The sequence below is a fragment of the Anas platyrhynchos genome, chromosome 7 (genome assembly GCF_047663525.1).
Source record: "Anas platyrhynchos isolate ZD024472 breed Pekin duck chromosome 7, IASCAAS_PekinDuck_T2T, whole genome shotgun sequence".
Classification (NCBI taxonomy): Eukaryota; Metazoa; Chordata; class Aves; order Anseriformes; family Anatidae; genus Anas; species Anas platyrhynchos.
In genome coordinates this window covers 12,333,336-12,350,825 of record NC_092593.1, presented here as the reverse complement: position 1 = coordinate 12,350,825, position 17,490 = coordinate 12,333,336, and the positions used below count along the sequence as shown (strand labels likewise).

Sequence of the window (17,490 nt, the reverse complement as noted above, 5' to 3'; positions counted from 1 at the left end):
AAACTTTGGGATCTTTCAGTATTAAAATGGCTTCGTATGTCTCGTATGTCAAGAGACTTTTCTATTTTATAAAAGCATGTATCTTAAAATCAAAACATAGGTTACTTTTCTTTAGAAGCATCTCAGTTCATCTAGTATTCTTATGCATAAAAAAAAAAAAAAAGATCCATCCAAACCATTTTTTTATATTTCTTCATGTATTTATCAGAACTAAAAAATCACTGAAAGATCAATTATTCCAATAGCTCAATTTCTGCTCTATATGGGCAGGATGATATTTCTGACTGTAACATTTTTTCTGTATGGGTCTGCCTCAGCTGATCCCCTCCCGAGAACATATCATGAGATATGCACCATTTACTTATGAAAGCACTTCATTGTTCTCATGCTGTCAGACAGCAGTTTTGTTACACCATACATTTTCTCCAGTAATTTACTTCCTTCTGAATTGATGTGCAAATTCTCTTACAGAAGCCAAGAAATTCTGGACCATTATCAAAGTGTAAAGCATGTTAACATTATGCACACCAGGATAAGGGGATAAATCTGTGCATATTTGGTCTGGTGCATATTTACACAGGTTTCTGAAAACTTGGGACAGAAGCATTGTTAAATAAGTGTCTACTTCAAAAAGCATATTTTATTATTTGCTCGTTAGGTTAAACAGGATATCTAGAGCTCCTCGTGATAAATATTACACTTAGCAATTAATTTTTCATATTTACAAGTGCATATAGTTAAGGTTCTAAAGTAACTAATCTTCGTTTGCATATATTTCAGTCCAAAGGGCATCATTAGAAGATAGGATCTCCAAGACAATAATGAGCTGTTTTTATTAACTATGCCCTAATGATTACAGCAAGCTTGTACTTCAAGAGTGGTGAGATAGTTTCCTGGGTAAGACCAAAGAAATAATTATGCATCATTGTCTATTTCCCCTTCCATGTAAGTCACTCAGCTACAAAGCTGTTTCCTGCTCCTGGGTTGATGTACTGAGGAACCTCTTGAAAAATATTTAATTGAACTTGGCTACAGTGTGAATAAAGGATCAGGATATGAAGTCTGATCTCTAGAGTCTATAGCTCTGGAAATCCAGAATAATGCAAATGATGTATTATAGGAAGGAGGAGACTTTTTTCTGCCTCTACAGTTCTGAGCATGAACAGATACTCTAATCTGCTTGTTTCCTGTTATTATTGTCAAATAAAATGGTATGTTAAAAAAGGTTAGCAGGGAATTGATAGGATTTTTCCTAACCTTGCAATTGTTTGTTTATTTTTCAAACACAATCTTTCCATGGATTTGTAATCACAGTGTAAGAACTCTTTAAGTTTTAATTTAGAGAACTTGTTATTCAGAAGTGACTGGTCTTCCAGATTATTTGATTTATTTTCATATTTTCCATGCAAAAATAAAATGATTTTTTTTTTTTTTTTGCTGCTCTCAGGTGTTTCTGGTTTGTATTTGATGAACATATGTTATTCCCCATAGTGCTAAGCAATTATCACTGAAGAGGAGAAAACAGATCTATACAGGCTTTCAGTCAATCACATTGTTCATCTTTTGCCCACCATAGATCAAGTAGATCTTTATTATTCCAAATGAGTGTTTGTCCAGCCTGCTCTTTAAAGGCTTTAATGATGATAGAGCTTCTGTAGCCTCACCAGGCAATCTATTCCAGTACCTAATTATCCTTACTGTTGGAAAGTGGATTTTTTTTATTTATTTATTCCTTTTTTTTTTTTTAACATCCAAGTTAAATTTCTCTTGCCACTATTAAAAAGGCCATTGCTTTTTGTACTATCCACAGTGGACATGAAGGAAAAACTATTCATTTATTTTTTTTGACAACTTTTTATGTTTGATGATCACTATTATGTTCCTTATCAGTTTGTTTTGTTTTGTTTTTTATTAAAGAATCCCAATGACTTCATAGTGTATTTATCAGACACATTTTCAGCCCTTTCTTACTGATCATACTTCCAGAATCTTACAACATTTTCATTGCACTCTGGATATTTTGAAATGGTCCATTATCTTTTGTCTAAGTGCAGAGCTTAAACTTGGACACAACATTACAGTTAGTGTCTTAGCATTTGCACAAGAAATGTTGTCATTATTTGGACAGCTGTAAAAATAAATATTCTGAGTCTACATGTTTCTTTCTCAATTTATAGCTAATCCCCATTTATAGCAGATCCCCACTGCGACATGTTCTGATGCTGTAGAAATCAGGGATACTTCTCAGTCTTCTTTTATGCCAGATCAGGATCTCCTTTACCAGTCTCAAGCCATCCAGACGTCCACCACATGTTCATCCACTTCTGCTGGTTTAAGTAAGGACATTTTTGTTACAAATTGTTGGTCAAGTGCATAGTCAGTTATTAAGGCTCCAGAGTTGAGAGGTAACTGAAGCCCAATTCACATAATTTTATTCTGTCACTTAACATCTCTGAATGTTATCCAAAATTTGGATCAATCACTAATGTAGCCAAGTAAGTATGTTATTTTATATAATATTCATTAACCTATGCCTATTCATTAACCTACAGCATCTCATCTAAGAGAGGCTGTCATGTACCATGAATGATCTGGGTTCCTAGGTTCAGCTGTATGAATCTTAAATTCCATCACACCTTCCGTGCATATATTTTCACCTACTACTTCGTAGAACTGTAGAGTGTGGGCGGGAGAAGACCTTCAGAGTGCCTCTGGTCTAAGCTCTCCCTTGAAGGAGAACCATCACCAGCCTGGTCTTATCAGTCACGCCTCTTTGCAGTTATTTTTCTTCTGTACTGATGTAAACACAGTGAGAGCCCTGATTCAATAATTTAATGAAACATATGGTTAATGCCATTCTGCAAACTTCAATAAAGCTGCTCATGTACTTAAACTCGAACTCATGAATAAAAACCCAGAAACTGAAAGCACAAAAAAGCTGAATTTATACCAAGGTTGAGACTATACTGGGAGAATCACCTGCAGAGGAAAAACCAAATTGTTCTTTGGGGAATACTGCAAAAATTGAAATAAGCCAGTTGACGTGTTTTGTGATGAACTTCATTATTCTGTGTACAATCTTTCTAGATGTTTTCTGGCTTCCTAAAATGCTTGTACTGATTAAAATCCAGTCCCCAGGTTCCTGGGTAGTCAGGTTACATGAAGGAAGGTGCCGGTTTCAAGTGTGAGCCATCAGTTTTGCTCCAAACATCAGACATTAGCTGGAGAACTTAAGCCCAGTCTCAAACCTGTCTTAACCTCAGTCCTCACCAAAGGCCTGTGAAGCCTACTGTGACAGACATTAATTGATCATTATAGGAAAGACTAGCCAAAGACTGGATAAGTCACAGAGCTACATACGAATAATGTTAAGTCATGGTGGAGCAGGCCGGACCTCACTATGGCTGAGTCTCCTGAGTCCTGGCAGACCCTGTATCTGCTCCCTGAGGACAGAGCCTATAGTCATACTATTAATTCTCGTTCAAAATCCTGAACAGTAAGTAAATAAGTAAAAATAACAAGATGGTGGTTGGTTTGAAGAGTATGCCCTCACTCATGATGTCCCTCTCTTCCTCACTATATTTTAGGCCCTAATCCAGTTTCAGGAATCCTCCATGCAGGTGCACATATGCACAAATTGCAGCCTTTTCTTGCCAGGTTTAGGATATTTCAACCTTCTAGGCGTTTGGTGCTTTTCTCCTGTAACTATCCTGCTCACACCAAGGCACCAAAGTATGAGAAACTTCCCAGAAATCTGCTGGCCTCCCACAGTCTCTGACGAAGTTCACTGGGACAGAGCAGTATAGTCAATAAAAGCAGGTCTTCTTGCTGCTGTTTCAAAGCTGGGTACGGTTTTCAGATGCCATGAGGAGTTTGTGGATTTGTGCAGAGCTGGACAATGTCAGGAGTTTGCCTAGCAAACCAGATATTATAAAAATATATGTTCTTGTCTGGTGTCTTTTGGTTTTTTTTTTTTTTTTTTCCAATGAGGGAGTTTGAGCTTGATCTCCAAAACATGGCAAGAAAAACTACAATAAGGGGAATTAGATAGTCCATAGGTAAACAAAGCTATAGATGTTAACATAATCCTAAAATAATACTTGGCTTTAAAACAAATAGTTGTTGTCAACTAGGTAACTCAGAACTTTGTATGCCTCCTCTGAAGTATAAGCAATTGGAATGTTACTCCCTAAGTTCCAGATAAGACAATAATTAAAGTACCTGCCTAGCACCAAATACGTGATGAAAGAAGATATGTATCTGTTTAAAAACAGAGTAATTTTTCAATATTGCGTGTAAACATTCTATTAGAAAAGTACCAGAAAGAGAATGTGGGGAACGTATTTAAAAGTATTTAAATGTCTGCATATGTAAATATTCATAAATATGCATAATATGTATAAATAAATGCATGTATATTTTTGCATGTGTAAGTATGCATATAAATATATGTGTGTGTGAATATTTACATATAGTATGGATACGTACCTATTTGTATTTGCATTTCTTTTCTCCCATTAATCTTCAAGATTTTATATCAATAACTGCATTTGGTAAGGTAAATTTCAGTTTCGCTCAAATATTGTTTTGTTTCAGAAACAGTATTTAAACCAAGTGTAAATATTATATATGTACTTTGTAAACAAAATATAATGATTCTGTAATTTCCATAAAAATTACAGTTAATGTATCAAGAAAATAATAACAACATTGGCAATTTAAAAAAAAAAAAAAAAGAGGAAAAAAATTTTAAATACAAAATTATGCCTACTTTTTCTTTTTTCTCCTCTTTTTATTGCCATCCTTAATTATCTGTAGCTTTGGCTGAGGACTATGAAACTGTCCTCATATTTAAAATAAATATTCACGCATATCTAACTGACTCATATGCTCCTTCAGAACAGCTTTCTTCTCTACTCTTCCCCATCTGCTTCAGGGCTGAAAGGAACATGAAGGCTGAGTCCATACAATGTTTTACAAAACATGTTTTTTCTTTCTTTTGGCTTTGTCTTGTTCTACATCTGATGTCAATTCTTTAATATAAAGACTCAGGGAAATGAACAAACAAACAAACACATAAAGACAAGAATTTTTCTTCAGTACATGACATTCTCAATAGTGCTACACACTGCTACTGACTTTTATATTAAGAAATTATGCTTTCTTTTATTCAGATTGATTTGTTGTTGTTTTTTGTTTTTGCTTTGTTTTGTTTCAGAAAGAGGGTGGATGTTCTTATGTAAAACCAGACAAAACAATTACAATTGGTCAGGAATCATGATCCAAATGAACATGATATTGAAAATAGTCTCTAATGTAAACAGATTAAAATATATTTCCATTCCACTATGGCCTAATGCTGAAAAAGTGTACAAATGGAAGTAGAATGGATATAATATTTACAGAAATATCAGAGTTGTGATACTCAATATATTGATCAGCAATGATATTTGTTTAATGAAGTTAAGAATAGGAACAATTCCATCAGAGGTGTTCTGGAAAACATGTCAGGCAGTTTCCTTTCATGGCATTAATCCTAAATGGCCCACTGTCCATGTCAGAATGAATTGGAGTCTCAGCTACACTTCCTGGGTGCTTCTTTTGAATTTTGGAAATGACAAAGGTAAACAAAAAGCAGAGATCCTGTGGTGGGTCCACTGTGAATGTAAATCGGTACAGCCCTACTGAAATAGTGAGCTGTCTTGATTTACAGCTGGGAAGACAGTACCAACAAATTATATGTATAGCAAAATAAATGAAAAGAAAATCAGGGAAAAGAAGATAATTTGTTCTTAAAGACAAAAATATGTTAATTAGAAATATTTAAGTCTGACAGCTAAGATTTATGGAAGCCCTTTTGGGATTTGCATAGCAAACTGTGATTCAGAAAATAGCTGTTTTCCATCACCCTCTTCTCCTTAACTGCCTAGAAGTCTGGAGTGCCAATTACCCTTATCATTACCTCATGAAGGGCTGGATAAAGCACTCCATCATTCACTGATCATGCGTAGTGCACAGTCTGTAGACACCACTTAGAACACTCACTCACTTATGAGTATAAACTTGGTGAGGCTCATAAGGAAAAAATAATAATAAAAATCTACTGCATAAAAGCTAAATAAATGTCATTTCACACACTTAATCTAGTGCCAAGATAATAGCTCTGTGTGGAATCCACTGGCAAGTAAGTGTTTAGACTCCATATCCACTTTAGTGTCGGAAAGAAAGTTTTTTTTATTTACCATATTTTCATTTATTTTCAGCAGATTTTCAACTAAGAAACAAACTATTGATTTACAGTTCAACTGTGCTTTGTAAATTAGATCCAACCATGTTTTACCTAAACGGTAAAAATGAATTTAGAAGAAACATAAGGAATAAAAGAGTATCAAATCCCAGGAACGGGATAATACATTTTAAGTCACCACTAGTATTGAACTAGGGGGCTGGGGAAGGTTGGGGGAAGAAGGGTCAGAATTTTGATATTTTCTTACAATTCAAAAAAGTTCTCTCTGTTGCCTCTCCTAAGTTTATACAGATTGTCAAACTGGCTAAAGAAATGATAAACTGAGTATCATATGTCCAGTCTAGTGCCACCTGCCTTGTTGTGTCTCTGATCTATGGGTGTCTCTGCTCAGCCACTTCTTAAATGGCCAAACAGCCTTCTGCCACTAACCATCTTTAATCAATTTAGTGTTTTGCTTTTTTTTTGTTTGTTTGTTTGTTTTGTTTTGTTTTGTTTTCCCATGAAGTAACACTTCTGGATAGTTTGTAGGAACAGGTGCAAGATTTAAATGTCATTGGTCTTAAAGCTAATATCAGGAATCCCCACACCTGTCTGTAGTACTGATGTCGGCAGGCCATGTTTCACGATGGCAACTTTGCACAGGAGGGTGCCATGTTGTAGGTAAGCATGATGACTTCTTCAGTTGAGTGAGAGGAAGATGCAGACTTGATTCAGACTTGTCTCTTTGCACACAATTTCATTAAAACAAACAAACAAAAAAATCAGATATTGTTTCCATTCAAAGGCAGAATAAGAATAAATTTAAAGTTTGTCACAAAGTGGACCTGTCAGATATTTGCCAGCTCTCCTCCTTACAGCCTTTTACTGTATGTGAGCTGAAATGACTCCTCAGTGAAAAGTTGGATCTTGCTGTTTCTGTCAAGGATGTCAAATTTAGACAATACCCACACTGTCTTAAATGATAAGGATTAAAAAATAAACCAAACCAAACCAAAACATACAAACAAACAAAAAACAACAACAACAAGCAGATAATTTCCTAATCTCTCATTGTTGCTGTAAAACAAAAGTGATGTTTTATTAAATTACTTTTCAAGCTGACTCTTTTAGAGTAGGTAATACACATTCTAGGATCTTCTTTCAGAAATTAAAACTTATGAGAGGCTGTCAGAGGTCAGGAAACAGACATTGCTTTAGAAACTTAGGCATTAAAAAAGCACTTAATTGTCAATTATACAGAAAGACAGATCCTAAATGATCTTTAAAACCATGAAAAATTAAAATAATTCATAAAATAAGTTAAAGATACATGCCTTCAGCACTGTTTATTGTAAGGCTTAGACATATTTCACCTCTTAGTCCCACATAAGGCTGTTCTCTAAATTTCTAACACAGGCTTATAATATGGAAGAAAAGCTCTAAAAGGGACTTCACCTCACATAAACTGTGATTTTTTTTTAAGGACTATTCTATTTGAGAAGCATAAGCACAAACATACAAATCACTTTTCTTCTATATTTTAGCAACTAATGGTATCCAAAAATTTGCTGAAATCTCAACTGCCTTTTATCAAGAATCAATATCAAAGATCAAATTTATCATCTTTTATATCTTTTTAAGTTTCTCAGAATTCAATCAGGTTGCAGTTTTTAGTGAAAACTGGAATTGCCTCTATCTTGCACTGAAATTGGGACATTGGGAACAAACAGCAAGAACAAGGAAGTGCAGAGACTCACTGTTTCTAGCTGAGTTTCTGGTTTGAAAAGTGGGTTGTAATCATCCTGGTCTTGCGGTCTGATGGTAGGCATTAGATAACTGCTTAGATAACAGCTACTTAAAAAAGGGTTTTGGGTACTGAACAGAAATGTATTGGGAAGGAAGAACTTTTAATAACTTTAATGGGTTTAGATCAGGTCCCTTTTTTTGCTTGCCTACAGCAGATAATGTTTCCTGAGAATCATGGGGGGATTTGGTATGGGGTATTTTGGTGTGGGGTTAGAGTAAGTGTGAGTTTCTAGAATAGTTCTCATAACTTACTTAAGAGGACTGCAAAGTAAATGATAATTTAAAGTTGGCAATAATAATAATAATAAAAATCAATGTAAATAACGTGATTTTACTAAATCTTTTAATTTAATTAGATTTGCAATCTGATAAATCAAAGAGAAATGTCTTTTCTGCTCTGCTTTTAGTTGGCTGGAAGGGGCACTATGATGACAGAAGAAGCCTTTTGGTAAGTATCTAGGAAAAAAGAGGACATAGACTTGAATCTGGCTACAGCTGACCAATTATTAAGATGCAACAACATTTATTAAAGGCTGAGAAGGCTCCAATGGGTCTCCCATACAGATTTATTTCAATAAGTAACTAACTAACTAAATAGAGTTAGATTTTTATTATGTGATTGATAAAATAGAGCTATATCTACAGCAATTCATATTGTTCTATGCTATGCAGGACCTATTGCCCAGTAAGGATAGCTCCAATGAGCAAAACCTTGTTTCTGCCCTCAATTTGCTGTTAAGGCAAGCTTCTGCTTCTGTCCTTATCATTCACATTTCTGAACAGTAAACTTGCTTACACATGGTGATTTTCTGTCATGATATGTACTATGTAAGTCTCTGTCTTCACCTAGTCCTCTAAATATTACTGTACAACATTCAAGTCATTAATAGTGAGAATAAACCTATGTTAAACAGCAGAGATGCCGACCTATGCAGGTAGAAGTGCTAGCAAGGCAAAGTAGGCAGTAGGTTTACAAGGATGTCATGAAGCCTGGAGGGGACAGATGAAATTTTGTGGCATAAAATGGACTTGTCTTCCTGTCTACAATATGGTCCAGCCTAACAATGGCTGAACATTAAACAAGCATAAAGGACAGACTAAACACTTAATACAGAGCCTATTCTAGGAGAAGAAAAAAAAAAAAAATGTATTAATTTATTCATTTGCCACTAGCCCACTCTTGTCAAAGGAGATAACACCTACCTTGAACAGGGAATGGAATTTTCCTGCTGGTTTGTAGGTTATTTAATTGACCTCTGATTCTCAGGGATACATTCGGAAAGTTTACTTCTTAAATGGTATTTCTATAAAAGATATAAGAAATCACTCCAAGGGTATTTACAGTGACTGGTTATCTGGTGTTGACATTAATTGTGCTAGCATATTTTGCAGAACAGCCTCAAGTGTAAAATTAGCTGAACTGTAAGACCCTTCCATATATAACAGTCTAGCTTAATATACTCCATCAATATATCCCCTGCTTTGTGCCTATTGCTTAGCTGAAAGAATGTGGACAATTTCATGCAGATGTCCCTTGGGCTGAGCCTGTAGGTGCATCCACAATGTTTAAGGATGTGCTTTTCTTTGCTGCATATCTGTACAGGCTTTTTTTCAAATCTGTTCAGAGATAAGAAATAACCTTTCTGAGAAAAAAAAAAATCTCAAAATCAAACTAACCAAAATTCCATAGCAGAGCTCAAAACTTTTCATAATTCAGATTATATTCTTCAAATGTATATAGCCTTTCATCATCTCATAGTATCATTTATCACAGAATCACAGAATGGTTGAGGTTGAAAAGAACATCTGGAGGCCATCTGGTCCAACCCTCCTGCACAAATAGGGACACCCAGAGCAGGTTGGCCAGGACCATGTTGAGATGACTTTTGAAGATCTCTAAGGAGGGAGATTCCACAAACTCTCAGGGCAACCTGTGCCTGTCTCCAACATCGACACACCTGATGTGAGGGATCCTGGCACTGGGTACCAGTGAAAATAGGATGTCTCTGCTTTCATTGTATCCTTCCCTCGGGTATTTATACATATTAATACATGTAAGGTCCTCCCTGAGCCTCCTCTTCTCTGTTTTTGTTACCTATCTCCATTGTTAATACTCCCAACCATACTTAAAATGTTAAACATGTCACATTGAATATCTCAATGGAAGCAATTAGAATGATTAAGCTAGAGCTGGGGTGAGAACAGGGGAACACAACTTTCTAAACAGAACCACAGAGCTTGACTACCTACCACGTGTTATACCTGTAAGCAGCATGGGTGAGCTGCAAATGGAGACTTTCCTAAGCAATCCCTTCCCTATTGTTGCTGATATTGAGTGTCAGGTCTCATGACATACTTGACTACACTCTATTTTTCTTTATCCATCACCAGTTTAAAAAGCTCTTGTTAAAGCTATCAAGTGGAAGATAGTTCAAGACACAATAGACTCTATCAGGAGGCAGGTATTTTAACGAACCAGTCTGAAATCCATAGGATTTCAAAAACTCTTTTCATGTGGTGGCAGGCAGGCAGTTTTGTATTCACAAAGTGAACTCAGCTAACAAATTCCATCCAGGAGGACAGTAAGTCACTAGGAATACCTAAAGCTCTGGTTTTTTTTTGTTTTTTTTTTTTATCTGTTTGAAATTCTGAAGCCCACTGGTTCTTATATGGACACCGAATATTTGAAGGCCAGCATGGGAAGTGAAGAAATACACTCTGTCCAGCTGGAAACAGTACATATCCAATATATTCAGCATTACAGTAACCTTGGTGGACATAATTTGTGTCTCCCTGTCTCACACTGGAGTGGGATGTGGAAATGAATGGTCTCCTTCAAGAGCAGACACCCTCTAAAGCGGGTAGTGCACTCCAGACACCTACCACATATCCTGCAAGTCCTACCGGTCTGTTTTCAGTGTTTTACCATCCAACTCTCTGCTCTCCCAAGGTGCCTAACTCTCCCAGGCTTGGCATGAGAGCTCAGACACCAGGTTGCCACCTTGGGTGCCATCATAGCAGCTCCAGCCATTGTCATTCAGTCTTTCAGCCTGGGCTCTGATGTCTTCAGGCCTTCTGGGATGAGATATTATTCTGCCAAACACGCTCTCAGTGCTAAAGTGTTTCCATCACATTGCTAGCCGTGGATCAATCCCAGTGACAATGATTAAAAGACCTTAGTATGTTAAGGCTCCTGTTGAATGATTACAGAAGACTCTGTTTTTTCCCCTCTGTTTGTTTCAGAGGGAATTCACATAGTGATGACAGAATTAAATATGATGAATAGAGTGTTTGCAATCAACAGCTACTGCTATCAGGAAAAAGGGATCCTCCAGTTTAATAGGAGGACACTGGTTTCCCAGATTCTTATGTTCTTTTCCTAAGCATTCACTACGGGTCCTGTCAGAGTTACACTAGTACTGCTGATGGTACCTGGGTTTTACACTAGATAAAACCATATTCTGCATTTCTTACTAACAAGGAGTAGAGAACAGGACACAACTGACACCAAACATTCTCTGTTGCAATCTGTCACTTAAAAAAAATAAAAGCCACAGATCAAACAAGGAGGTATGAGTATGGCAGGTCATTAATATTATCTACCATGCAGCAAATTGCTTGTCATGCTTCTTTTATACTCTTTTGTGTCTAAAGAAGACTGTTTGAAATGAGAGGCAATAAATATTTTTCACACAGCCTCATTTGTTAAGAAAGATGAATTCCTAAGTTTCCCAAAGAAACAAGAAAGATACACAAATTTCTGATCACAGGAACCTCATGGACATGTAAATAATTGATGTAAGTAGTATTATAAATCTTACAGATCTTATTTCTATTTGGAATAGGATAACATCATAATTGAAAATAATCATTATCATCAATATTGTTTTTCTCTATAGCAGAAAATAGCATGTGTTTATTGGAGACTGGTTGGGAGGTAGTCATTAATATTTTTGCAACTTCAAAAGCATGAAATCATTATGAAAACATCAGTGAGATGTGCAACTCTATTTCATCCAAGATAATCAGTTTTCTTGGTGGAGGTGTTGCTATTTTCATCATCAGTGACTTCAAAATGTACCTTAGGTACAGTCTTTTGATAGCTGAAAGCCAAGGAGCAAATCCTGAAAAAATGGAAGAGCAAGGGAGATATTTCCAGTAGACTTATCATTCCTAAATCAGATCTGGATGAGCAGCTCTCTCAGAGCTGATAGCATTACATATACAGGTTTCATGGAAAAATGGTCAAGGAAATCTAAACTGATTAAGAAGTTAGTGAAAACAGTCTGATACTCTGATTAATGTCTTTATTTTCCAACACCTTTCTGCTCTCATCTGGAAGCCTATTCTGGAACAACTTCACATTTTTGTCACTGAGAAACTGAGAATCATGTCTCACTTATTGTCTTAGGATATTTTCCACTTCTGAGTTGAGAATTCAGGGATGGGATTAGGACCACTCATGCTCATTTTTCTTTGGTAATTTTTGGTTTTCCTTGTCCTGCCATTATTATTTTTTAATTATTATTTTGATGGTGGTGATGAACCTTTTACTTATTACTTGCTTTTGCAGGAAAGAATTAGGCTAGAGAGTCAAGCTTGGCTATTCTGCTGCTGAAAACAGATATGTAATGACAACACTGAAGGTATTCCACAATGTACTAAATAATTGAAATAAAGGCAGAGAACTCAGAATACACTGAGAGTAGATGAAATTATTGATGGATAAGTTCATGATGATCTTCGTGCTTACTGAAGTAAAAATAGAGCCAGTGTTATGAGAATGTGCTGGGTAGGTGAAAACATTCATGTTGCTTTTAACAAAGGGTTCTGAGAGTTTCTAGCTAATTTAAAAAAATAAAATAGAAAGTATCTAAAAGAGAAAAATTAGTTAAATATTAGAATCAATGAAAATGGGATTAAAATTTGTTGCATGGTAGTGTGATGGGTGCTTGTGGTGGTATTCTGCGATATGAGTGCTTTCAAAGACATCCTTAATGGAAGTTCTTAATGCTCCAATCTAAGGAGGAATTATTTCCTTCTTCCTGTCCTTCTGAGACACACAGAGCTGGCTAGCCATCTCTCTAATAAGAAAATATACTGAAAACTAGAAGATAAGTGGTGATCTTTCAATACCTGCTAACTCACAGGGAGAGGAGAATGTACCTCATTAACTAACTCTCCAAATTTTTAATCCTTATTCTCAAAAAGTTCCAACCCTTTCCAAGTTACACATGTTTTACATGCAAGGCTAGCAAAACTGAAATCATCATTGAGTTCAAAGGGAGCATCATCAATGTGAAAAGCTGTAAAACATCCCAAAAGTAATGTATCAGATTCTCTGCTGATGCAAACTGATTCTGATTCATTGATTTCATTGTTACTGTTCCAGTTTAGCACAAAGAAAAACAGATATAGAATGATATGTTATGTTAGCTTATACTCCTCAAAGGATAGGTTTCTATCAATGCTATTGGAATTGGGGAGGAAGAACATCAATAATCTAATTCACAGAATTGAGATAAATGATATTCTGTGGTCCTAGTTCTACCTTACTGAACTTATATAAATAACAGCTCACTTCTTATATATATATATTCCACCAACATTCTGTTATTTTAAGTTGTTAAGCCATTTTATGCTCCCTTGACCTAAAACAAAGTTCATACTTGCTTAGAGAACTCTTTTAAAAATGTAGATTCTTTGACTGGGATATCACTCATATAGTACTTAAGTAACATATAAACATGATGTCTAGACTGAGCAAGGGGTGCTGGAGATTATGTCAGATTACCTCCTGCAATCTCTTCTTTAGTAAATGATTCTGTGATTGTATGATTCTTAGTTTCCCACAAAACTCATTATTATTAGACAACTCAGATGACTGTTATGCTATATTCCATTCAAAAACATGCAACATGTATAGGAATTACAGAAGGGTAAAGACCTCAAAATCTAAAATATTTAACATAGAAGTGCCAGTGAGGTACTCTTACACTTTATACCAACTTCACTTGGTGTTAATATATGAGCAGAAGATAAGAACCACAAGTGGCATTAAGTATACCTTTTACTCAAAGTGACAATGTTTGATGGAGCATAGACTATTCTTATCCACTGAGAATAGTTACTTTTTGAGGCATGAACACAGTGGCAGGACAGTTCAGCATACCATTCACCCTGACATCCACGGAGGAGGCATGATTTCACAGTCACTAATTACTTGAGATGCATCTCCATGGCTCAGTGCAATTCTTGTAAGAAGGGTACAATCTAGCCCTGGGTGACCTTGGCATGGTCACACACCATAATGCTACACCATACAGGGATAATAACTTATTATAGGACTAATTAACTTACACTGGAGGTAATTCTTCTCAGCAGGTACATTTAGGACAAGCATAGCACTGCAGTGATTCATCTGTACTTCTTCCAGTCCTTAAATTATCTCATCAAGCTCTGACAAGGTTTCACTGATAGACATAATTCCAAGGAAAAAAGAAGTCACTTCCAGTATGCATGCATGTAGATATCTATAGTTACACAGAAAAAATGTACAAATTAATACATTTTTATTCAGACCTTTCCTAAATTGGCATTGAAATATACTTAGGAAGAACAAACTACTAGCATAAAATATTTAATGAACAATCCTTTTATTTATCATCAATAGCCTTTTGCTTATATGTCAATAAGATCCTCTGGAAAATAAAAGAACAAGAAGAAGAAGAAGAAGAAGAAGAAGAAGAAGAAGAAGAAGAAGAAGAAGAAGAAGAAGAAGAAGAAGAAGAAGAAGAAGAAGAAGAAGAAGAAGAAGAAGAAGAAGAAGAAGAAGAAGAAGAAGAGGAGGGGAAGGGAGGGAGAGAGAGAGAGAAAGAGAAAATCCAGCAGGAATTGTATTTACCATCTGCTCAGCTCACCACAGTACAGTAGTCTAAATTGTTTAGAGTAAAACTTTCTGTTTGTGAAGGCATAAACTCTTCCTGATTTATCTCTGTGAAGCCAATTAAGTGTGGTGTTTTTGAGAAGGGTGGTGGGACATACCTATGAGTCTGTAGCTTGGAAAAGAGGATTCTAAGGTTTTACTGATCCCATTTATTTATTTATTACTAATAAAATTCTATGAAAATCAAGGGCAGAACAAAAGAGGCTTTACACTAGGCTTTTCTATTTAAAGCTATAGCTTTTGAAAAGGCCCCATTTCTACATCCAATGGAGCTCTAGTAAATCATCATGGTCTGTCACCACCAAGACATCATTTGCCTTATATTTTTTCCCATTGATCATGGAATACCGTTGTCCAACCAATTATTCCAAGAAAATGCGGATAATCTGATCCTGAGGAAAAAAATATTTTTCTGTATTCATCAATAGGAGAATCAAACAGACGACTCTTTCTGATTTACAGAATGATACAGTAAAATATCAAAAAATTCACGTGCAATAAAAGTAAATATAAGAACACATAAAACTTTAAAATTAACAAGGTGGACACGCTAAGCCAAGATGATTTTGCTACCAACAAAAAGAGACCCTCTTCTTTGTGCCTTTGCCCTTCATCAAGACAAAAATATTTCTCTCCAGATAAAAGTTTTATATGCAATCCTGCTTCTTTTGGGATTTATTCTTTGGGTCATAGTTCCACATGCTGCAGGTCTATTAAGACAGCACAGAGTCATAGAAGACAACATTTTCATCTTGTGCCAAGTAGACAAAGCTCACTTTACATGAACAAGAATTAAAACAAAAGGGCTGAACTTAAAATGGCAGCATAAGCAGATAAATATCTTAACCTAGATTTACTGAGATAATCAGTTAGAGTTCTGATGTTCTCTCTTCCTCATTCATTTCATCTTCTGTTCACTAGTCTGCCCTTCCTCTGGTAGATGATTTCATACTTCAGAATTAAACCCTTAGATTATGATGCTGGCAGCTGCTTTATGTCACTGATTCTATTATAATAAAGAAGTCAGGTTTCTGACCAGGGAGGATATCATAAGAACTTATAAGGGAAAGAAATAATTGATTGCTGTAAAGGTAGCAGCCAGACCTTTAATAAACTTCACAGTATATTTAGGAATCTTCAGACATGAAAATTAAAGGCAATGAAAATGAGGATAGTTTTTATTTGGCAGGTGCTGATTTGGAACAATAAATGTTGCATAGCAGGATAATAGATTTTTACTCAATGAAAAGGATAATTATAGCATACAAGAAAACAGACTGTGGATATCACTAAATAGAGGTCTTCAAAGGACAGGTAAAGTATCTGTTTCGTTTAATTTTATTTCTTCCACTTATTAATTGTTCCACTATTTTACCCACTCACAAAGTCATATGTATAGCTTAACTGATCTTCAGTTTTTTGTTGCTGAAAAGCCAGATGCCTTGTCTAAATTGATCATCTAGTCCCTCTATAGTCTAAGCCACTTGAATGGGGTGTTTTGGGGCCATCCTAAAGATGGGATCCCACAAGAGCAGATTAGATCACACTTTAAAGGTACTTCTGTTTATTCTTTAACAAAACAGAGAACCTTTAGACTGGATGTCTTGTTCTTACATGGTTAAATTGATGTCAGATATGTGCTATTCCCAATCCTTATTCATAAGCACTATCTTCTTTTCAATATGACATAATCTGTCCCTCAGATGGAAAGTCTGACAATCAGAAGTGCTAACCTTCCCAGATTTGGATTAGTTATCATTAAATATAGCTTTCAAATATCAAGTGGGTTTCTTGAATGGAAAGCAGCCATATACCTGACTTTGAAAGAAGAATCATCCTTCAATATGAAGCTAGTGTTTAATAAAAGTCATCATTATAAATCACTTTACAGCTGCTGGTGAAAATCCATTCCTGAAACTGGTAAACTACATGTACATTCTTATAAATGTTTAAAACAAACAAACAAACAAAAATAATCCTGCTTTTTACTCACACAGACACTTAGAATTGACAGCTTTCCCCTCCCTTTGCCATGAGTAGCATATGCAAAACTTCCTGGAAATCAAAACTGGCTTTAATTGTATTGGAAATGCACAAAGACTGTGTCTCCCATATAATCTGAAGATTGGAAATCATTTGCAGAAAGTTACGTGTACAACGCTGAGAAAGTCTAGATTTCTCTTTGGATAATTTACAGACAGAAAGAGGAATGAAATTCATTAAATAAAATAATATATTAAGATTTCTATTTTCCTAAAGAAACTCAGTTAAGTTCCTGGCTATTGAAAGCTCTTATGTATGACGACATGTTGCTACACAGCTTTTAAGAGGTTATTTATTAGCTGATTTTCTCTGGGGAGAGTTTGAAGAGAATAACTGACAGCCCTAGCTCATGTAAATGTGTGACCAGCCCTAAGGGAGTACAGGCTTATTTCTGTTCACTTTAGCACATAGATGGCAAGTAAAGTGATTGCCATAGATGGCATAAAATTTTAAACTTTCCACTTAACCT

The 17,490-nt window shown here is 35.6% G+C and overlaps 1 long non-coding RNA gene across 1 annotated transcript; it reads right to left on the bottom strand.

Moving 5' to 3' along the window:
• Positions 1-1,725: 1,725 nt before the first annotated feature.
• LOC106016398 (uncharacterized) lies at positions 1,726-14,567 on the bottom strand. Its single transcript, XR_003498575.3, has 3 exons — positions 14,393-14,567; positions 9,236-9,336; positions 1,726-2,324 (listed from the first exon to the last, which is right to left on the bottom strand). It is a non-coding gene; the product is annotated as an uncharacterized lncRNA (long non-coding RNA).
• Between the last annotated feature and the right edge of the window lie 2,923 nt (positions 14,568-17,490).